Genomic DNA, 23375 nt, shown 5'->3' with positions numbered 1-23375 from the left:
TTCCACTGAGTCTTCCATTTCCCTGGCTGCATGTGAAAAGAAAGCTTCAGCTAGGAATCTGGTGTGCTTTTAGTCAGTCTTGCAAACTTAGTACAGAGCATGTGCCCTTCTACTAGCAATGGCAGGGCCATGTTCCTGGGTTGCAGGACTCAAGAGCTGGGGTGCAGCTGCACCCACTGCGGCTACTGCGACCTTGCACTGCGGGGGGGTGAGGACAGGAGATCATGTGAGGCTCAGGCCCAGGAAGTAGCAGAGGCACAAGCTGCTCTGCTTTGATTCCCCAGGTGAAAGGTGGGAATGCCTTGCACCAAACACTTCCTCAGGGGATGCTCTGGTGTTAGCCAAAGTGTTCATTGGACATCATACCTCTTGTGTGATCCACATATGTTATGAGTGGTTTGGAGAGTTCTGTGGGGATCCCTGGCGTGGATGCACTTTGCACTGTATATTGTTAGTCAGAGATGTGGCAAGAATTCCTGAATGTAAGTCAGTGTGTAGAAACTGCAATGCCATCAGTCCACACTGTCTTCTCACCTCCCTGAGTCTTTACAAGTGTGTGTGTGGGCTTTTCTTGGGAGAGAACTGCTGTTTGTTTCTCTCAGGTTTTTCAAAACCATTGCCTGCAGCCAGAAATGACATGCTGGGGGGCTTGTTTTGACTTGACAACAGAAAAAATGTACAGCTCACAAAAGCAATATAGATTGCCACTGTTTGGTCTGTCAGTTCTGCCACCCCCCAAACACCTGGTATCTCCTTTGGCTGCCTTCCCAGAAGAGTGAAAGCATAGGGACACCGACCTCCCCTCTGCAGTGCTTCAAACTGTTCCATCATTTCTGGAAGCAGGTGTCAAAAATCCACCTTTGATTAATAAATCTGTAAGAATCACTGAGTAGTGATCCGCTCTGAAATCTAAACCGTTAAATGGGAAAGTATGTCAGGATGCAGTTGAAAATAATTCTTAGACCCACAAACAATTTCCAGAAGTTGCAAAGGTGATGAAGAATTTGCAATTCAATTTTGTATCATACATAGCTTTCTTCTTTTATCTATATAATAAAAACATATGCCTATGAATTTAACAATGAAAAACTCATAATTTATGCTGAGGCTATATATCAGGCTTTTTAAAAGAGTAACAAGACATTGAAAATGAAATGGTTGTTAATAACGGGGGGGGTGGGGGGGGGGGGTGGGGGGGTGGAAATTGCAAGTAAAAGTCAATCCCCAGAACATAAAAAGGATGTGACTGTACAGCACCCTATATTTTTGTAAGATAACAGTTGTCTGAGGTTAAGTTTTATTTCCTTCTTCTTTCCCCCTTCACTCTACTGCTGGTTGCTTTGCTGAACCCAGACTTAAAATGTATTCCATGCTGTGATATTAAAAAGCAGATTTATTGTAAGCCTTTTGTTCCTCAGAAAGCAAATAGGGAATGTTGGAAAATCCCCAAAGTATCAACGGTAATACACAGTCTCCCAGGGAAATGAATATTAGTGAGATGTTGGTGATGTCATGGATAGGAGTGGAGCTAAACAGGGATTATTGATCATTGTGTATGTAAAATACATTTTAAAACTTGTTTCCTGCAACTGCATATTAAAAGCATTTTTCACCTTGCTTTTTCAAGGTAGTGATACCCATTTTGTCTGCAAAATGGCACCCCCAGTAAGATGTGAGTAATTATACCTAAAAGTGATGTTGGAAAGAATGTATTACTTTTATAAAAGTTAGGAGGCATTGTTATTAAGCCCTTGACTAAATGGCAAAGTACTATTTTTCCTCAGAATGATTGTTTCCTTCTGTGGAGAAAAAAGGCTGCTCTGAGGCTTAATTAAGATTCTTTTGCAAAAGACACTGTTGTCTGTTGAACTGCTGTCTCATTTATTGCACAATCTGGAAGATGTGTCACAGACAAGGCAGGGAATAGCAGGAAGAGAAAATATGATCTAGTAGTTATGACAGTTCAGTGCTGCCCTGGGGGTCTCTATCTGCGTTGCATTGAAAACGGTTAACATTTGGCAAGGTTTTAGAAAACTGAAGAAAGGGAAGTGTCAGAGAGCTTTAATAGCAGTTGCATTAACAACCCCACCATTAGGTTAGTCAGAAGTTTTCTGTTCCAGTTTTGCTGAACCATATGTTCCTCCACATAAATAGACTAACTCATTAGAAAACTCTGCAGTTTGCTGTGAGCTAGATTTACTGGTGACTATGTAAATAAATGAGGTAAATCAATTCTGTACTTTTCATTTTGTCGTCTGAACTACCTCTGACTTTTAGACCCTTCATAATCAGTCTGCAGAATTAGAAAGCTTTCTTACATTTGTTTAGCAAAAGTAGTATTATAAGAATGTCTTATCTAATGATTTGGGGGTTTCCACGTTCTCTTCCATGGGAACACACACATTTAAAAATTTCCATAATATTGAATGAGTACTTGACCAAATTTCCAATTTTCTCAACTCTCATACTAGCTAGAATAAAATACCAGAATAAGGCAGTCATGTCAGAATAAAGAGTAAAAATACAGAGCACACAATTACTTGCATACTGTGGATCAGGGGAGGAGATGAAGATTCCTGGGTGTTACTTTGGTAACTTATTTTGATAAGATGAATGCCTCTTCAGAGTTGACTTTTGGGGAATTTTTATAAGATGTTGAGAGAAAGCTGCTGGCATTACTGTTTCTTTTTTTGAAGTAACTCAGGCTAGGGGACTTGGAAGGGTTATGCCAGTACCCCTGTGTGAGGATATCTCTCCTGATCTCTCCCTGATGTAGTGATCTCAAGGAAGAGAGCTTATTCCTACAAGTATTTCTTAATGCTTCTTGAAGAAGTCAGGAGCAGCTGCTTTTAGGGAGCAACTCACCTCCACGAAATTAATCCTTTTCCACTGTTCAAGATGGAAGCACTACAAAACCACTACAGGGTTTTTTAATGGCACACTTATGTAAGCTCCTTGGTGTTGGCTGTTTATATTTTTTTACATATATTAGCAACACTGATTTTCCATTTTGTCCCCTGCTGTGTCTGTTAATCAAAGAAAAGCTGCCCATCCTTCAGTATCTTGGCTTTGATTGATTTTTTACATAATTATTTTGGACCTCCATTGGGGTGTAATCACTCAGTGGCTCTTCCAGATGAACATTCAACAATTCTATAAGAGGTTTTGTTCATACATTAAGTAGTTTCCTTTCCAGGCATCCAGCTTTATAGAGCATAGGAGTATGGCAGATAATCTTTACTTACAGTTTAATGTGTAGGCTGCTTTGCTGCAAACTGAGCTCCTCTAAGCAATAGTCCTCCCACTATGTGGATGTGTGTATTTTATTTAAGTACAGAGCCCTTAGAGCATTACTCTGTGCACTGAAGACTGAATTCTCCATGAAGGCAGGAAGTTTCCTACTCCAGTGCAGTTCTTCACAAGAAATAGGACTTCCTTTTGCCGACAGATCACAAGGATACTGACACTTCCCAGCATGTACTTCCCAGGTCTTTTAGAGTCTCTGGTTTATACTGGGAAGGGGAGAATACCTAATGGACCTAAAAGGATTCCCAGTCAGCAGGAGGTAGTGGGCCTGGATATCCCTAGTTCTGGGCTGTGGGAGCGTGCTTCAGTGGGGTATCGACATAGAGTGTAAATACCCCAGGCTTTCTGGTGACAGAATAAATCTCAAGTCTCTAGAGCAAGTGCCTGTTCTATCCAACAGTGTTTAGACTTTTGGCTGGATTAAGGAGTATTCAGAGAGGGAAAACAAACAAACAAACAAACAAAAACCACACACACACACACACACACACCCCCAAACAAAGTAATAAAGCTAAAAACAGAGGAATTGTCTATTGAAGAAAATAATCACAAGGTGTAGGAGGAGCCAGCTATTGATCATCTTAGAGAATCAACATTCTGGGAAATAAAATCCTCCATAATGATACACTGCTTACTATGATCTTCAAAACAGTAGTTTCCCAGAGGCTTTCTGTACTTCTAAAAATTACTCTGACAAAGATTTAATGGCTTGTAAGAGGTTTATGAAGAAAAACTGGAAGTCTCTGAGACTTTCTGACTGCAGTAACTGGAAAATTTTATTCAAATAAAAATAGTGGTAAAATGACTAAACACTTTTAAAAGTTAAGGTTAAGAAGCATGCTAATTACACTCAGGTCCTTAAAAATACAGTGCAGCAAATAAATAAGCAAAAATAATACGTGTTGTCATTTCTAATGGTATTATTTGCAGTCAGGGTACTGAATCCGGTTAACATTTTTGTGCTTAACTGATCCTCACACGATCCATATGGAAGAGAGACCTTACTATTTGCTAGAGATGCACAGACAAAATAGGACTCCATTTAATTCTGATTTACATGTCCTGTGGCAGCTGAAATAGCTTGGAAACCAAGGGCTGGGCTGGGGAGTCATGGAAGAGTGAAGGTTAGTGGTGTGACTTCATGTTCCTCCACTCCAGTTGTGGAAGTGCTGTTACTCCAGGTATACGTCTCTGGAATTAAATGCAGATGACTTGGGTGCTAGCAGTTGTTCTCTGCCTCAGTTGACTGTGCAGGAGGCCAAGGGCAAATAGCTTAGTTGTGGATGTCTATTTTATAGATACCTGAAGTTAGATGAGGTAGATCCATACCATCCTAAAATCTGAGAGTGCTACATACATTTACATGGTACATATATATCTAATATGTGTACATACACGATACATGTATATATAATGTAGTATGTATATGTACTGTATATGTACTATATAGAGATAATGGTTTGAGTAATTAGTAATGGTTAGTTATACATATGACATATATGTACATTTATATAATGAGTAAATTCTATGCTATTAATAAAGTGTGATAAAAATGTGGTATTGTCATCTTCAGCTGCAGCTGTCATGCCTTTTGAGAAAGGCTGTAGTGTCTGCCAAATGTTTAGTTTATTTTCTCATTGTACTTTTTCCCTCTTCAATGATGAAGATATTTACAGATGCCAGGCTTACAGATGCATAACCTCCTTTTCTATCTTCCCACTGAATCATAAACCTGCCTGTGGGGTTGCCTTTTTCCTGTGACATAGTAGCACAGCAATTGCACCGCTATTTTGTAACTGAACCCTCATATTTGTGTGGAAAAGGTACTGATAATAGGACATTTGTGAGCACCAGAGAACTTTAGTAGCCAAATATAGTAGCCCAAATGCGATGTTTGCCCATGATACAGAAGCTTTTTCATTACTAGGAATTTTAAGAAAGTGTTGAGTGAAGATTCCTGGAAGGAAAATCAGTTTATATTTTAGAAGTTCACCTTAAAGTAGATCTGAAGTTGACTGGCTGAGTGAGGCTGGCAAATGTGGATTGTCTTTGTACTTTGCTTTTCTTTTTTTTTTTTTTTTTTTTTTCTTTTTCCTTTAATGCTTGCAGGAGCATTACGTGTACCTTGCAGTAAATAATAAGGTGCCATTAGTCCTTACATAAGCCTCTCTTTATTATTGGGAGGTAATCAAATAGCATTTTATCAGAAGAGTGCCTACAGGCAAGCTGTACTCTAAGATGTACTTTCCATCCTTTATTTTCTCTTTCCCTTTGTTTTAGAATGCTACTCTGCCACTGAACTGTACCTGGCAGGTGTGGTTCTGGTATGGTTTGGCAGCTTTCTGTATATTATTAGTATTATTAGTATTATTGTTACAGCTCTTCACACAAAAAATAACAGCTCTGAAAAAAAATTTAAAAAAAAAGAAAAAAACCTACACACATGAGAGAAAAAAACATCGGCCATTATCACCCAAGATGTGTCAAACAAGTTTTTTGTATTGATTAGATTTTCAATTTTGTCTATCTGGGCACAAAGTAAATTAATTCAACAGAAAGGACAATTGATTTGAGATACAGTTGGAAAGAACAAAAGTTAAAGTTGTTTTGGTTTGGATTTTTTTAAAGTTTTTGTTTTGCAATGCTATGTAAGCAAAGCTAGCTTCCTGAAATGGAGTTTCTTCTTGGAAAATGGTTTTCTTCCACTGTGTTTGAACTACTGTGCTAATATGTTAGGGAGTCAAAGTTACAAACATTGTTTGGGCACACTCAGTTAAACCCTGTAGGCTTGAGTTAAGGAGCTGAGCTCTGTCTGGATCTCAAAATACAGGGTTTGTAAAGAAAACACATACTGATACTTCATGTGTTTTGTGGTGAGTGCTAAAGGAATAACCAGAACATGCTGTAGCAAGCCCAAGACCAGCCTCCCAGTACTCATGTTTCTGGAAGAGCTCTGGGTTTTTTTTTCTCCGACTAAAGGAGCAGTGGTTTATTAGCTGTAGCGAACACCACTGCAGAACACATTCATAGCCTAGTGGTTTGGGGTTGGAAGGAGTCAGTCTGCATCTCTCTACAAAAGGTGGTGACTATATTATACTTTCTTTTTCTGTATTGGTCTATGTACAAAAGTAGATGCATTTTACAGATAAAAGAACAGTGTCTGTCAGCTGCAGTGAGGAGGCCACCATAGCAAATTACCTGAAAATGAAGAAGTTTCCTTGAGCAAGCTATAATAAAGCTTTTACTGTCAGTCATTTTCTAATTTGAACTTGCAGTTGTAAGCATGTGATTTTAACAGCTATAAAATATTATTGCACATGAGTATATAGACATTAAAAAAAAATAAAAATAAAAAAAGCAAATACTTTCCAAATATTAAAGTGTTACATTTTATAGAGAGTTGCAGTGAATTTACTTGGCCAAACCTAGGTTCCAAAAATATAAAGTTCACTAAAAAACCCTGTGATATTAGTGGTCTGTAATACTTTCTTTGCATGGGAAAACTCAAATCCAAATTAACATTATAATTGAATTCAGAAACTATGTTGAGCAAAAAGAAGTTGTCTTTGAAATAGAGTTTCATTAATTTGTAAATACAAAGACACACCATTTTTTTTCTGTAAACATACCTTCTTTTCCACGTGGAAAATATTTCTTGGTGGCATTTGAGAATATGGAGCATTTATTCAGTTTTCCTGGACACTCCTGACTGTTGGATATGTTGAAATTTTAAGCATGTCCCATTGGGTGTATGTAGTTCCACAGAGCACACCTGCAATCCAGCATTGCTTGAGGAAGTTTTAGCAAATATTAACCTGACATGCATCACTGTTTCTTTTACAGCATTGTTATTTCTCTAAAAAATGGAAGCAAGAGAGCAGAGGTAAGGATTTCTTCATAGGCTGTTTAAGAGGGCTGTGTAGGCTTGTTCTCACTTCCTTTCCTTATCTCTACCCTTTAGGGAATAATATCCTCCAGCATCTGGCCAGGCAAAGATTTTCATTCAGAAATAGAACAGACAGGACACGGAAAGCGAGAAGATGCTTGAACTCTGATGTCAGATTATGACACCATTTACCTCCAAATGTTTTGGGTGGGATTGACACAACTCAGTACTGCGTTTGCTCTGGTCTGACTGACCTGTCTTCACACTTACAGGGACATTGTTAGCACTTAAAAAGCAGCACTGGTTACTTATCAGGGAATATATATTTTACTGTGTTTTAAGCAGCTGCAAGGTAGGTGTAGGCAGAATTAAATAACAGATAGGCTTTTATTATTCATGCTTTAAGGAAGACCGGATCCAATTATTAGCCAGAGTAAATAAGCAGAACTTCTTTCACTATGTCCAGAGGTACTAGCAGGGAAAGTATTGTTCAGGGAGCTAATGTTTCAGCTAGTGCTTCTGTGGAGCCAGAGAGCTGTTGTTACCTGGATCCGTGTGTTTTTCAGGATGTGATGGTAAAAGGTATTGATTTCATATCACTTCTACTTTTCTAATCTGTATTTCCAATTGATGTATCTTGTCTGTCTTCTGTTCTCCTGGGTCTTCTCCACCACTTGAAAATAGTTCCAGGCTTTAATGTACTCCAGAAGAAGTGTTTTCTTGCTGTGAGTCTTAAAACAGTCTGTTCCTGTGTTACTCCAGATGCTGAAGGACTGTAAACATGGTCCCCTTCTGTGGGCTGTTTTCTGTTGTAAACACTGTTAATGCTAAGTGTCTTAGGCTACAAATGTCTTGAGACACTGGTAAACACCAGTTCAGTTCCAGCAGTTCTACAAAGTTTGGAAACTGAAGACACCTGGGACTAGCTTTATTTGCATTGTGCCCTTTCTGTACTAGAGATTCCTCAGAACTATGCTGGGGTAGAAAAATACTTATGAAACTTTCAGTATAGGCACACTCTGATTTCCCCAACTTAACCTCTCTAATGCAAGTGGTGAAGGACTGTGCCAAAGAATCTTTTTTCCAGGATGCAGAGACTGCCAATGCATTAGATGGAAGTGATTTTCCAGGCTTTGCTTATAATTGCCTCTTACTGCTATTATTTAAAGGCCAGAGACGTGAAATACTCTTAAATACAACATTACACTTTTCTCCAGCTCACGGAAGTAAAATGAGATGCATTATCTGTGAAATTCTTTGAAAAAATATCAATTTTTCAAACCAAATAAACACGTAAACTGCCTCATGAACTTATTCATGTGTAAAATTGCTTTGTGCTGATTTTATCTGACACAGCTTTGGACTGAGTGCTTTCTGAGCCTAGCAATTGGATTGTTTAGAATCTCTTAAGTAGAACTCTGCTGGCATTGAATTACTGATGGACTCAAACCAAACACAGCTAATTTAAATTACCTTCTTTTAGTTCATATTCAGACTGCTTGGAAGTCTGCCAGAATTGTTACTCAGATACTGTCCCAGCAAAGGAAGCTGGGTTTAAGTTTTCCTGGTGTTATCCAAACAAGAGTCCTGGAGGACAGATGGTTCTCTGGCCAGTACAAGAGTAATTTCCCTTTTGCATTTGGATTCACAGTTGGACTCAAAATACTTTTGGTTCCTGAAGTGTGAAATGTTTACTAATTGAAGCACTTAGAGATGGGTGCCCCAGAGCACTCTTTTCTCTTGCTGGTCTGTCAAAAAGCTTTTGTACCTTCTGCTTTTTCTAACCACGGGTGATTTTAAGCTTGCTTTTTTTTTCTTTCTTTTCTTTTTAGCAGTATTGTAGAACATCCTGCTTTCTTCTATTATGCCTTTAATGCTTGTCCCTTACTTCCAAAGGATGGCAAGAGGAAGAATGATGGTAGCTGGATGTAAGGCTGATGCTTTCTGAAAAGTGGAGCTGTATGACTGATTGCCAGTAAAGAACCAGGGTGGAGAGGAAAGCTATGAGTATTCACTCAACGAAAGACATGAGTCATGTCATTATTTATTCTATTTTTCTATGAAAATCAACAACGATCAGGTAGTTTTGAAGGCTTTTGATCTGCTAACTCCAAATTCTTTTGAACCATATACTAGTATTTTGGCAAAACCTCTTCTTTTGTCTGCCTGGGTTAGTGGAATTAGTAACTGCAGCTTTCTGATAGGACACATATAGTATAAAATCAAACCCTACATTCTATGATAATATCTAAAGTTCTCTTTATAAATACAGTTCTCAATCCTGCTTATGACAGTGGACTGACCTCTAGGAATACTTTCCATAAAACAAAATTCAGTACTGAGCTGATGCCCAGCATGAGATCTAGGTGATACTTAAGTCTTTTTTTCCCAGCTGATTTATTCCTCATCATTGCATACGTGATCATAAAGCTAGTATACTTCAGTTCAACATTGTCTGACATTGAATCTAGGCATTTTATACAGTAATTTAAGTTCAAGTATCTTTATGAGAACTCTTCCGTACTCTCAAACTCTTTTAGCATTGGAATCAAATCTGCATACCTGTTTGCTTCAACTTTGCCAGGCAAATTTATTTTTTTTCCAGTTGACTTCACTGTTCAGTGATAAAGCACAAAGTGAATGACATTGAGCAGTTTGTCACTTTCCCAGTTTTAACAGGAAACTAATATTTATGGAGAATTTTTGACTCTTAGCATTTTCAAATTTGTTTTACTGTCACTGGGAGATGGCTGTTCACCTCTCACCCCCTCAAATCCAGCTCTGTTCACAGTAATATAAGAGAGCTGAAAGAAGACCATCTATGTACTTCTGGGTTTTTATATTAAAGCAAATATTCTCGTGCTTTACAGCTTTTTACACAACAATTTTTGATACGTGACTTGACATCTAGCTCTTCTTGTGTCTAATGAAGTAGCACAGTTTTGAGACATGCTTTTTGTCAGAGTACCATTGGTCCAACATGTAGCCAGCCTGCAGTTTCTTTGGTGCTGGGCAGTGCATGTCTCAGTCAATGAAATGCTAATTGTGAAAATCAGTGTGTGCTACCGTTTGGAGGATCAGGGAAAGTTAGTTTCTCAGGTGACTTTCTGGTTGTGCTGTGCACCCTTCATCACCTTGTGAATAATATTCATTAATGATCACTTCCAAAATGCCTGCATCTGCCAGCAGTGCAGAAAAGTTATTTGAGTGGATTATAGGGGAAGGTTTGCAAGTCACCTTTTTGTACACTGCTGTAAGCTGAAGTACAAGTAGAGACCAATGCTTGTTTCACTAACCAGCTTAAAAACTTCTGAACAGTGGTGCCAAGGCAGTGGGATCTACCACAGTTGGAAAGGTGAACAGCATTTTTATCTGTTCCTAAATTTTCTTAAAATCGTTCCAAGGTTATGTCTTGAATTTTTCTCATTCATTTCACACCAGATACAATAACATTTTCCCTTAACATCAGTTGCCATTCTTTCCCTACTATCCTCTGTATATTATTATAAATTATTACGTTGCATTTTTGTGTTTCACTGAAGAAGTTGGAATGCTTATCAAAATTCTAAAAATCTTGTAAAGATAATCTTTAAAATCTCTTCTTAAACACTACCTTTCTTTGTCTGTTGTTATTCCATGTAATACTGGCCTGGTGAAGAGTAGACTAAAACTTATTCAGTTTGGGTTTAAATCTTTCATAGCTTTCTTGTTTATCATCCCTGTTAAATGAGCTCTTTGCCACCCCTCCCTCCCCCCTATAAATTATCAGTCGCTTGCTCTGAAATCTGTGGCAAATTCCTGCTGTTACTTCTCTGATACATACCTGAAATAATAGAATTTCATTCTTAACTAAGATACTTCACATACTGATATAATTGAGTGTTAATTATGTTAACAGTGGTTAAGTAATAGAAAATCTCTTTATAAGTCTGGGAGTTTAGGAAAAATCATCGGTTTCCTGTGTTGGACTTGTAACTGTCAAATAGGAGTATTTAAAGGTGACATCATAACTAGGTTTGTGTCGGGATTCACTGAATATGTGTATATCTATGTATCTGTGTGTATACACAGTCCACTATACAGTAACCAATACCCCAAACTGTGGTTTTGCAGGTGCCCAGAAAGGTCATCTGAAAGCAGTTTGAAAGATACCCTTTCACCATGTTTTGTTGTGAGGAAAGTAAAGATGGTTGGTAAGCATCAGAGCATCTTTGGTACCTCTTTCTGGGGAATGGCAGGAATATTGGCGTCACTTCTTCGTTGTTGCTGTTTTATTTCCACTGTTGTTGGAAAGCCGTAACAGGGATGAGCTACAATGAGTTTGAATGGTACATATAGCAAGCTAATTTAAATTTTGCACTTTTTTGGATCCAAGAACCTAAATTTTTTTCCCATAGAAAGCTTTCCTACATACTCCTGTGTTAATTAATTGCACCTCTGTCAAAGAAGCTTTGTTATCTAAAGGTTTCTGTGAGATGAAGACAGAAAACTACTGCAAGGGATATATGTTTTCTGCCTTAGAAAGTACGAAATCAAGACTGTGTTAACAGAGAATAGTGGCATCAAAGAAAGTGCCAGTGACTAGAGCACTGTAAGAAGTGCAAAGCATCTGGTTGCACAACTTGTCTTTATAAATGATTAGAGGAGGTATTCCCTTTGAAGGTTTATTCTGTTCATAATCTTGCAGAGCAAATAAGAATAATACTGAGTTACAGTACCAACATGATAATCACAGTTCCCAGTGTGCTGACGACAAAAGCCGTCAGTGACAGGATCTGTTTTTTGGTGGGTTTTTTTGGCCATGAAGCAACTGACTGGAACAAAAAGCTCCTGTATGCTCTATCAATCATCTCTGATTATTTCTATCCTGCTTCTATTTGTGTGTTTTTAAAGCTTACAGAACCAAATGAATAATTCTTCAGTTTTCATTAAGTTGTAATTTGCATGTTTGACTTCTTTCCACTGCTAAATATTAAGATACTTGGGTTTATTCCTCATTTCCACAAGAAATGGGATGGAATCAGAGTACTGACATGATGAAATTCTGACCTTAGGTATCTGATTGGAAGAAATTGAGTATACTGATTACAGCAAAGGCTCTAGAGGACTGAAATACCTTTCTGCTCCCATATGACCAAAAAATTGCTACTTTCAATTTATTAACATGGATGCCTTCAATTGACAGTCTTGGGATTAAATTTACAGAAAAATACTTAACGCAAGTAGCCTCTCTCAATAGTTGCCATTAGATAGGACAACAGAAGGTTATTCACTAAATAATACGTGCAGTTTCTTTGCTCAGGACAGAAGGCAGAGCACCCAGCAGAGATGAGACCAGAGCCTTTGTGTGCTTGCTTTGTTCCTTTCAGAGCTGTCCTAGGACAAGTTCATTTCCATTTGGGATTTAGAGCAGCATCAAGGGTAGCCTGTCCCAGTTCCTAACGTCTCCTTTCCACGTCAGTCACAGAGGACAGTGTGCACAGCTCTGCTGGCTCGGGCAGATAAGGACTTCTGTGCTGTTGTGTTTCCCTGCCTGCAGTTCACTCTTTTGAGTAGCCAGTATGCTTCAAGGGTAGCATAAGGCTGAACCGATAGCTACAAAGCATTTGAGATTCTTGCCTGAGAAAATCTACTTAAAAGAAGCTGTCCTGAACATATGGGAATGCCAAATATATTCAGGTGGTTGGGACTAGCTAAGATGCCTGGCAGGTGTTTGTCAAACTGTGATCCCTTGGCAAAATGGTGTTCCTGGAAAAGGAGGACTGGATCAGAAACACTCCAGTGTTCTTAAGTACACAGCACATTCATGGGATTGTCTAATGGGCTTGTCTGCTAGAGACTAGTGTATTGTTTGTGCAGTTTAATGATGCTTTCAAAGAGTAAATTTCCTCCAAGTGTAAGGTTTCATGTCTTACAGTTCCCTCTGCATACAGTTTTCCAAATACTTCTGTCTGCAACACATCTTTGTGATGCTTTGCTGTATGAAAATGAAAAATGAAATATCTTTCAAGGCAAATGGTGGTGATCTCTGTGAGGGGTCTGCTGGCTTTTTTCCAATAGCTGAGCAAGCGTTGATCAGAACAGTGTTTCTAGTCCTGCATGTCTTCAGAGTCCATAGTTTGTGGCTTTTTTACCACTCGTGTGCTCTGAGCAACATACATCATTCTGGACTGTCCTGTCTGACTAGTCATGGGCATAATGAATTAAAATATGGATCTGAAACTAAGGTATTACTTTTCTCCAGTTGGAACTGAAACTGCAGTGTGATTTTTGAAATGTTCTGAACTACAAATTGTGGTAACCTTATTCCCCGCTGCATCTGGCTTGTAACAAAAGCATATATGGTTTTCATATATAGTTGCTGTTCTCTTTCACTGAAGTTTAAAATTTTCATCAGCAGGATATTTGTAACAAATGACATTTTTGTTCAACAGCATTCCTCTTCTGATTGTCTCAGAGAAACGGGATTGTTTTGTTGTTTAGCAATGGTAAGAGCTTTCTGTGCTGTTCTACTTGGCACTGTTTGTCTGTTCTGAGCTTCTGGTAGAATTTTAATGTTTTCAGGTAGTGAAGGCCATGATGGGGTGGTTTTAACACTTAGTATTGGTCTCAATACCTTTATGGATATCTTTAGTGCAAGTATTTCTGTAACACTTGTCATGGATAGAATGACACACTTCACTCATAAGAGGGAAGTAGCAGTATGTTGACAGGAAACAGCAATTTAACAAAGTTTGATAGTAAGTGCCATGGTGTTTTGACAAGATTTGATGGCAAGGTACACTTGGTTATTTACTGCACAGTGGACAGGGTCAGACAAAACTGACTTGACAAAACAAATTGTCAACCCCTCCCACTGAGTCATGAGGTTCAGAAGGGATGCCCTTGCTTTCTAAACTCCTTCTCAGAGGGCAGTTTAGGTGCGGCTAGATCCAACCTAGTCTCAGACTTGATCAACAGTTTATATCTAAAGGATTATATGTGCACAATCAATTCTTCATACCAGTTAGCTAAGATTTCAAAATTTAGCATGCTATTAATCACTTACTGAGAATCTGTTGTGGCAAGGAATCTCCCAGCCTTGAGAAGTAACCTTGAGTGGCATCCCTACTGCAGCCCAGTGCCATGCAGGATGGTTCAGTAGACCCTGGCCTGTCCACTATTTATGGAATAAGACAAGTGACTCATAGGCATACTTGCATACCAACCAAAGAAGTTAGTTTCTTTCAAATTTGGCTTGAGTCAGACCTTTACCAGCACTGTTAGGTGGGCACATCATTCAAACTAGCCCTTGGCTATGATGTTATCTGTCTCCCCTGGATTCAGTCGGAGTCAGATTGAGCCATCACAACCAGGTGTATCCATTGCAGCTGCCACTGGCGGTTATCATGTGAGCATAGTCATGGAAACAGAGGTCAGGATGAGGGGCAGGGAGCACACCATTACAACACTGCTGTAAGGATGTTCTGGAAAAAAATAAACCTATGTTGACTGTGTCTGTAACAGTACCTTACACACTTCAGAGAAAAGAGGTAGATGTGCAGACTGACTTTTGGTTTGCTTGTATAAATGCAAAACCAAGCAGGCTGGGTCCACGTCTTTGTACAAGCACTGATTGAGAGCAGAGTGCTGGGGTTGGATCTGCTCTGGCTTTCAGAGCTCAGTGGAAATTAATTGGAAGTGTAAATTTCAATCAAATTGAGCTTTCTTCTCTTCCCCATTGCTTCTAGAGATAGACATCAAATAAAGTATCAGAATTCTTCAAGTGTAGTGTTTGTTCAAAGCTTTCATATAAGGCAGTCCTCCATAGGCATTTGGCAAACTCGCACAGTTCATAGTATCAACCTTTTAATCTATTTCCTTTAGAGGGTAAGAACTGAAATAACCAACATAGGACGTGTGAGAACAATTTGAAATGACTCTTGATAGTCAAACAGAAGTTGTATATTTGGGAATAAAATAGTTCTCTGGATCCATTGCAAAAGTCAGGATTAAACTGTGACTCCGTATTAGTCAGGAGAACATTACTGTTGACCTAACCTTGAACTTCTAACACGTTGTGCAAAATGTGGAGGCTAACTATAGTGCTTTGATCAAGACCTTTGTTCATTTTGACATATCCATTCAGTTTCAAAGGGCTGAAATACTTGGGTTTCATTTCATCCTGAGCAGATGTGCTGTATTTCATTGATGTTATAATGCAAATGCGAAAATATTTTTTTAGTAAAGCATTTGTGAAGTGATTCCCATAAATGTCCAACTTAGGCAAAATGCATACATTAATTAATTGAAGACAGGATATGATTAGAGATGTATGCATAAGAAAGTGCTAGATACAGTAACGGCAAGTGCTTTCTGTCATTTGAAAACCACCATTTTTTGTGCTAGTACTGGATGCGTTGGTAAGGAACCAGGGACCCAGTCCAAACAGTCCTTCCTTGATATGAAACACTTCAGACTGGAATTCTAGCTATGATCTGTGTAATTAAAATCTGCCACAACATTTGTGCAGTATTGCACTGAAATTTGAGAAGTACAGAAGAAATAAACTTAAAAATTAACATTCTCAGAGTTTGCTGATTCCTCTAAGTCTTTTGATTTCAGTCTAATTGGTATGTGCTTAGCTTAGTATCAAAGAATATCTGCAGAAATTACACCCTCAAGAAAATGTGACATATTTTTTTCTCCATACATTTGTGGTGACCACACAATCTGCCAGCTTTACATACTTGTTTCTAAATTATTTGTCCTACTTGGAGGAGAAGATTATTTAGGTTTTGGGTTTTTTTCTTTCTCTACACACTGCAGTTTGAAAGACCAAACTAAATTCATGAACATATAAGAAGTAAAGCCTGAGTTTATAAGACTATTAGTATTGCTTTACTACATATAAATCAGGATGCATGTGTTCTCTATACCAAAGCTGATTTTCTTTGCAGTCTTGCACCATATCTTATTAAACCATAAGTCTGAAAATACTCCTTTGCTAGTCCTGCTGTTTAAGCTCTCTAAGATAAGGCTTCATTAGAAAAAGGGATGTTTATAGAATTTTTCCTTTGTGAGAATGTAAATTTTGTTCATTTTTGAAGTTTTGAAGGGCTACAAAAAATACCTTCAGTTCAATATTAGCGTTAATGTAGGCTATAAAAAAAAGTGTAGCCCTTAAGAAATGAAGGAAGGAACCTACCACAGATCTCTGCCCTTCCTTATTGGCACCCACATATTCTTGTTCTAACTCTGAAATTCATTTGCAGAGCTAGGTATATAATAAACACACATCTGCAGATTTGTACTGTTATAATTTCAATTTTGGACAACCAAAAATAAAAAACATTAAAAAATTTAGCATTTCTGTAACATTTGAGATAATATATATCATATTAATTTTGTTACCATCTGTCTCCAAAAAAACCCACACTATGTGCCTTGTAAGCCTCTTTGTGCTTGAGAAAATTCCTCACCTGTAGAAATGTTCAGCAATTTCTTTAGTTATTGTAAACTAATTATCATAATTTCACTGATAAAAGGACAACTAATTGTCAGTTAAAAACGTGTTCTCGATCTATTTCTGTCCATCTGAACAAACCCAATTAATTTGATCTTCCTCATGCGTCATATTTTCCAGATTTTTATGCTACTTTCTTGTTATCTGGAGTTTCTCCGTTAATGCAGAGGCTACCAAAAGAGGCTTTACCAACACCGGGTGGAGCAAAAGTATTGCTTCATAAGTCATGCAGATTTGACTCTGTTTATACCTCCAAGAAAGTTTTTTGACACATACTAAACTTTTGGTGTTTTCCTTCTGCAGTGTCAAACCTGTGTTTCATGTAATTACATAGCTATTTATTCATGCCCATATTCAGAATTTTGCATTCATCCTTTTTCTGTGATGCCATATTCCTGAAGGTCATTTCTTCCAGTTGTACAAGATAGTTTTGATTTTCAATCTTTTTAAAATGTAAAATGGAAAACAGTTTTTTGACTGTCAGTGGAATTGCACTACTGTGTAAAGTATGGAGGGACAATAACAGGAAGGATGAGTTTACTTCTGAAGTTTTTTTTAAATTTTAAAAATTTTGTTTTACTAAAATTTTTGTACTAGGATAAGGTGAAGTAATACAAAAGAAATGCTGTTAGTGCATTATTCTATATCATTTGTGTACCTGCTGCTAATCCCATATATTTACATGTTTCTGTAAATAATGCTTTGTATAAGTTAATACTAGATCCTTCATGTGTTTTTCAGTGTTTATCAATCATGCATTTTGGAGCAGAAATTATTTGCACCATTGTATACTTCACATGAACTTATTTCTTGTTTCTACTTTTATGGTGTGAAAAAAGATTTATTCTGGGAAAAATTAATTTGTTACTTTGGCTTTCTGGTTTGGTTCTATACTTAAATATATTATAATTTAAATATTATTAAAATGCAATCATAGAAAAAATTCAGTTAGATGTTAGCTGTGTAGTCTGACCCTCTGTGCGGAAGGCAGTAAATTTTAAAGCCATCTTGGCTTGTGCAAGGCCTGGTCCAGCTCAGTTTTGAAAATCTGCAATGGTGGACATGCCAGTACTGCTCTGGACAAACTTTTGGGTTTGTTTTTGGTTTTGTTTTTGGTTTTGTTTGTATTTGTTGTCTCAAGCTGTGTTAATTAATTCATAATTATTTTTACAAGTTAAGTAGTTTGCTTCCAGTTCCTAGCTGCTATTAGTAATTTGGAATGCTTCAGTCTGAACAGATTTCTCAGAATCCTAAGCTTCTGGAAATATAGTGTTCAATTTTTTCTCTAATGCTGTGTGGACAGAACATCTCTGCCACCTCTTTTAGTACTTTCCTATGGGTGGTTTAAGAAGGAAACATTTATATCAAGTAACAGTAGTGACAGAATGCATGCAATTACTTTTTTTTTAATGGATCTAGGAGCTGGAATATTTGCAACGGTGAAATTAAAATGGTAGGAAAATGCAGAGCCGTTATCCACTGAAGACGCTAGCCCATTTCCTCACATTATTATGTGGAGCACTGGAGGACTGTAAATTGTCTTTATTCCTGAGTCAGCGTCAGCCTGAATGCTTTCACTAACCATGCATTACAATTGTTTGTCTTTAAATTTGCAAATTGTTGTGTGAGGTGATAGGATATTTTCTTTGAATTTTCACTCTTCATCCATCTTTTTGGTGCTAATTTTCCCTTTCAGCATGGGAACATAGCGTTTCATCTTGCTTTCCATTTTGTCTGCCTGTGCTCCTTCTTGCATTCCTCCTCCTGAGCCCCTCTGACAAGGCAGAGCAGTTTCCATCTTTCATACCCCATGCTAGCATTTTTTTGCCTAGAAATGGAGAGGCTTTCCCCTTTACCTTTCTGTGTGTTAGTAGCTATCAAAGCAAACACCTTGGTCAGGAAAGAACATCCACAACCTCAGCAGTTGCAGAACTGGTGCTGCTCACATGTGGCTAAGGCTGACCCTTCAGTGAATGGAGATGGAAGCTCACAGTGTTGTCAGCAGGCTCCTGGTTACCTCCTGCAGGCTTTGTCTGAGTAGGACATCAGATAATCTTGCTATGGCAGCATATTCTGCACTGCAGGCAGAGAGACACCCATATAATAAGGGCTAGGGGTAAGCTGTGAGTCTGTTTTCAAATCTGAGATAACATGACATTATTATAAGAAAACCAAAGACCTATGGACATACTGGAAATATGTATCAGGGTAAGGACATGATCTCCCAAGGCTTTTGCTGTCCCTCTAATCATTGTATTGTGCTTCCTTTCATTTTCCAGCATGGCATGATTGCCTGCCAAAGCCAAATGCAGACTACAGCATGGAGTGACAAAGAGAAGGATAACACTGGTGAACATGTAAGGGGATATATTTTTACTACGTGAACCCATAAATTAGCACTTATGCCTCGGCTTTTTCTTTCAAATTCAGTTAAAACAGAGGGCATGAGAACGTAAGCTGCTCTGCCATTTATTGGATGTTTATGTACAGAAAAGCCTCAGTATGTGAAAAATCATGAATTAAACATAACACAAAGCTGAGATATGATGATCATCACCTGCTAGTATATGTACTCTATGTTGTTCAAATTGTCAATATTTTAGATGCATTTTGGATTTGTTCTGACAGGCCCAGCCTATCACTTGATCTACCTCTTTTCTGTGTAAACTATAATGGTATGTTATCAAATGTGAAGGCTAAATTTTCTATTGGATACCAATAATTCAAAAGAATACTTAGATTTCATTTCCCTGTAAAGAGTTCCAGGACACTGAGTTATATGGTAATGATTCCTCATGTTAGAGAATGCCAACACTTGTGGTTTCACTGCTCTTCCTTCCTCGGGACATATTAGTTGCTTGACAACTGAAACAGTTTTGTGTTCTTCTGTTACAGAAATCAAAGAAGTAATGGTAACATAGATAATTTTTAGATCTTATAAAATTATCAAAACCTTTGTTAATTTCTTATTTGTAAATACACTGTTTTGGTTTTGGCTTTGGAGTTTGTTTTGGTTTTGGTACTGAGGGCTTGATTCTACCTTTTAATGCTTGTGAATAGTGCCCTGCATTAGAACAATGAGACTGGGTTTTTAGGAAGCAGCTTCTACTCACAGTGTAATCAGTGGAAGCACAGTTGAATTCTTGACCCAGCGGTCCAAATGCTGGGCTGGGCTGAAACTGTAAAACATGAATGCAGACTGTAAATCGGGCCAGAATTACAGTTCAGTTCTCTCTTCTAATTTAGAGATTCAAGCACAGATACAGGGGTCCACCTGTGGTGCTTACAGATTGAAGTGATCAGGGGCAGAAGCATGATTTTTAATATTGTCCCTAGTCATTATGGTGAACCAAATCAGTCAGTTTGCAAGTGTTCCTTCCTTTTTTTCCCTATAGATTAGAAAAGCAGAAAGACAAATGGAAGGGTTAGGTAATTACCATGTAATTTTGTCTTCAACTATGCTAGCAAAGCTAGTAGGAAAATGCCCTGGGTGCTCATCAGCATGCAGTAAAAAACTACATGTTTTGCTGCCATGCAAATAAAATCTTCTTTATTTCTACTTTTCTTTTAAGTGGAAACCTCTCATGCTTCGAGGCATAAGGATTTTCAGCATGGGAAATATCTTCCCTTGGTGTATCTTCCCTCAGAGAGTCTTTGTGTACCAGCATGAAGGGCTGAACATGGCCCTTCTCTAAAAGGTGGAGGTGGTTTGAAAGATTTCCCTCTGGTGCTTCCTTAGGTGCCCCATGGCAAGTTTATTTTCAACAGGGGAGCCCTTACTGCAAGTTGCCTGGCTCCTCTGCGCTGTGACTGCTGCCGCGTGTCTTCCAGAGCTCATGCTTACACCCTGCAAATGCTGCTGCTGCCTTCAGCAGGAGCAGGCTGCAGGTTAATGCCCACAGCTGGAGAAAAGAGTGGATAGTGTGTATCCTGAAAGATGTACAGGGGAAATTCAAATTTTAACTGCTCAGCAGTGGTGATTTATCACCAAGAAGTGACCTGGGATTCAGGGCAAGAAGGCCCAGCTGCAGATGGCGTTAAACCGGCTGGAGGCAGGGATGCCAGAGACAGAAGGACTCCCAGTAAAGGAGGGAAGTTTCCCTTAGTGATGAGATAAGAAGTTGTCTAGCAGCTAACCTGGAATGGTGCCAACCTCTGGGCAGGACAACTGTGCTGGGGGATGAACCCAAGGCCATCCTGAGGACTGGTGCTGGTGCAAGTATATACAGAAAAATGACATGATTTTTCTATTCAGACTCCTTGTAGAACCACTTAGGGTGGTAGGACTCAGCCCAATGCATCGTTCACTAATTACTGTGTAAGCACAAACATGTTTAATTCACCTTAAGGGGTATAATAAAAATTCCCCCAAAGATGTAAGACTATTTGTGAGGATCCTCTGTCTGCCCTTTGAAGGTGTGATTTTGTGTTTTGGTTGCTACACTCAAGAGCAGTGGAGTCTCGTGTGCAAGTGCTATTGCCCAGCTGGCATCATTCACTGTCCTCTTTTGTGATGCAGCGTGTTGTGGGCAAAAGGCCTGTGGAGGACCAGAAGCAGCAAAGAGAAAACCAATGCCACAAGAAATCAGCTCTACCTGGGGACATTTTCCACAGACTGGTTGGTGGGCCGATCTGCAGTCCCAGATTCCTGTTATTATAGGGACACTGCGGACATATTCTCCCCAGTCTTTTCAATACCCGGAATTTTCCCTGCTGTGCTAGGTTTTGTGCACACTGTTTATGGCAGCCTGAACTTGGTTGCTCCGAGGGAAGTCACACTTGGCCTCTAAGTGTCCGGTTCAGATCTCTGCGTTGCTGGAGTAGTACATGAACAGGAAAGAGGGAGAGGTGAAAGACTGAATTTGCCCACTGTAGTAGGACACTGTGCCTGGGATTTATTGCAGCAGCACCAAATGAACATCTGCACCCAAGAACTGAGGTTGCCATTTATAACACAGATGGATCTGCGTCTCTTTTTCTGTATGGTGATGTTATGCCAGGGGACGATATCCTATCAAGTGAGTCATCTTTTTTTATGAATAAATTTAGCATCACATTCCTTAACTTGGGCTTGCAACATTTCAGAGGTAGTTTTTCTGCAAGGCGGTAATAGGTAGTGCTATCAAAAAAACTGTACAAAAATCTTTCCACAGAAGCAAGCTTGGTTTGCCTCCCTTTCATTTCTATTATGAAATTAATGAGGACATTCTTTTAACTTAGAAAATGGTGGTAGGATGAGATTGTACTTGTGAAATAGAAAGGCAGATGGAATATTAGAGGCAGCATTGGTGCCATTCATAGAATTTATGAAAATGCTGTGTCCCCAGAAGGCTAGCTGAGCATAAAATACTGAACAGCAAATGGTAGTTCCCCACTGCAGCTGAAAGCAGATCTATAAATAGAACAGCAGTGGAATAACCCTCCAGCTAGTGAACAAGAAACTCCCTTTTGACTTGCTTTGCATACTAATAAGGAGAAAAGGTGGGGAAAAGAAAGAAACAAAGAAAAATGGCTGTAGATTGCTTGTTTACCAGATTACAGAGATGCTGTGTGCTTGCTAAGTTCATTTAGGTGCACTTTTCCCAGTACAGAACAACAGGAACATAATAGAAAGTATTTTTCAGATGATCTATTTGTAGAACTCTGTGACAAAGAGGGTGACTTGTGGCATATTCTTTCCAAAGTATGCCTTTTATTGTGACTAAGACAAGCAGCCTGTGGGATGTATAAAGCAGAAAAGGGTCTGTGAAAGAGGAATTTCATTATAAAAGAACATGTTTGGTCTTTTGTGGTGAAATTGAATGCTTCCTGCCCTTCCAGCATTGGAGGTTATGAATAACTCATTGTTCCTACTGTCTGTGATACTGCAGCAATTCTTTGTCATCTTTTGTTCCCATTCTGTCTGCTAAAAATTATTTACCCTGTTGTCAAAGTGAAAATCTTTTCATTTGGTACCTAGCATGAATTACATCACAGTTACCAATACTTGTAAAGGGCTGACAATAGATAGATGGGAGCACTCACAGTGTAGTTTATCATTCTAGTAGCTCAGTGTAAGGGGTAATCAGCATGCAAAAAGCAGACGTGCAATCTTTGTTACGGAGTGCACTTTTCAACATTTGTATATCTGTCTAGCTGTATGAAAAGCTTCTTATGTTACATGCTAAATCATATGCTTATGTAGGCAGCAAAATTCAACTCTATGTAGAAGTCAGCAGAAGTGAGGCAGTAGCATGTGTGTATGTGCAAAAAAAAAAAAAGAACATCTTCTAATCTGTACTCTTAAACATGACCAGCATTACTCACAATGTGCTACAATGAAACTCCTGCTTTGCAGTTTTTACTGCTTATTTTTATTGTTCAGGTGGTTTATATTGTGGATCCCACTCCTATTTTTATTTGAATGCTTAGATCATCTGCCATCTGATAACAAATCTATATTCTGTGAAATTAAACTATGTTGACCACTGTTCCTGACTTACAAACTGTGTACTCAAAACTTCATATGGCTTACAGCCTTAAACCATTAAATATACCTGTTAAAGCAAGAGAAAACTCCAGGGATATTAGAACAGTTGATGACAACATCTACTCAAAAGCCCCACAGTTTCATGGAATCATAGAATCATTTAGGTTGGAAAAATTAAGTCAAAAAACTTCATCAAGACCTACCATTAA

General features: G+C 38.5%; 1 protein-coding gene and 1 long non-coding RNA gene across 2 annotated transcripts in view; both read left to right on the top strand.

The window, feature by feature from the left end:
* The window catches only part of MCC (MCC regulator of WNT signaling pathway), a 715741-nt gene that overhangs the window by 241252 nt on the left and 451114 nt on the right, over nucleotides 1–23375 (top strand). The window lies entirely within an intron of this gene.
* LOC308056099 lies at nucleotides 4349–18855 on the top strand. The gene is made up of 2 exons (XR_013924705.1): nucleotides 4349–11274; nucleotides 11306–18855. It is a non-coding gene; the product is annotated as an uncharacterized lncRNA (long non-coding RNA).

Source organism: Falco punctatus, assembly GCF_963210335.1.
Source record: "Falco punctatus genome assembly, chromosome: Z".
NCBI lineage: Eukaryota > Metazoa > Chordata > Aves > Falconiformes > Falconidae > Falco > Falco punctatus.
This window is presented reverse-complemented; position numbering and strand designations above follow the sequence as displayed.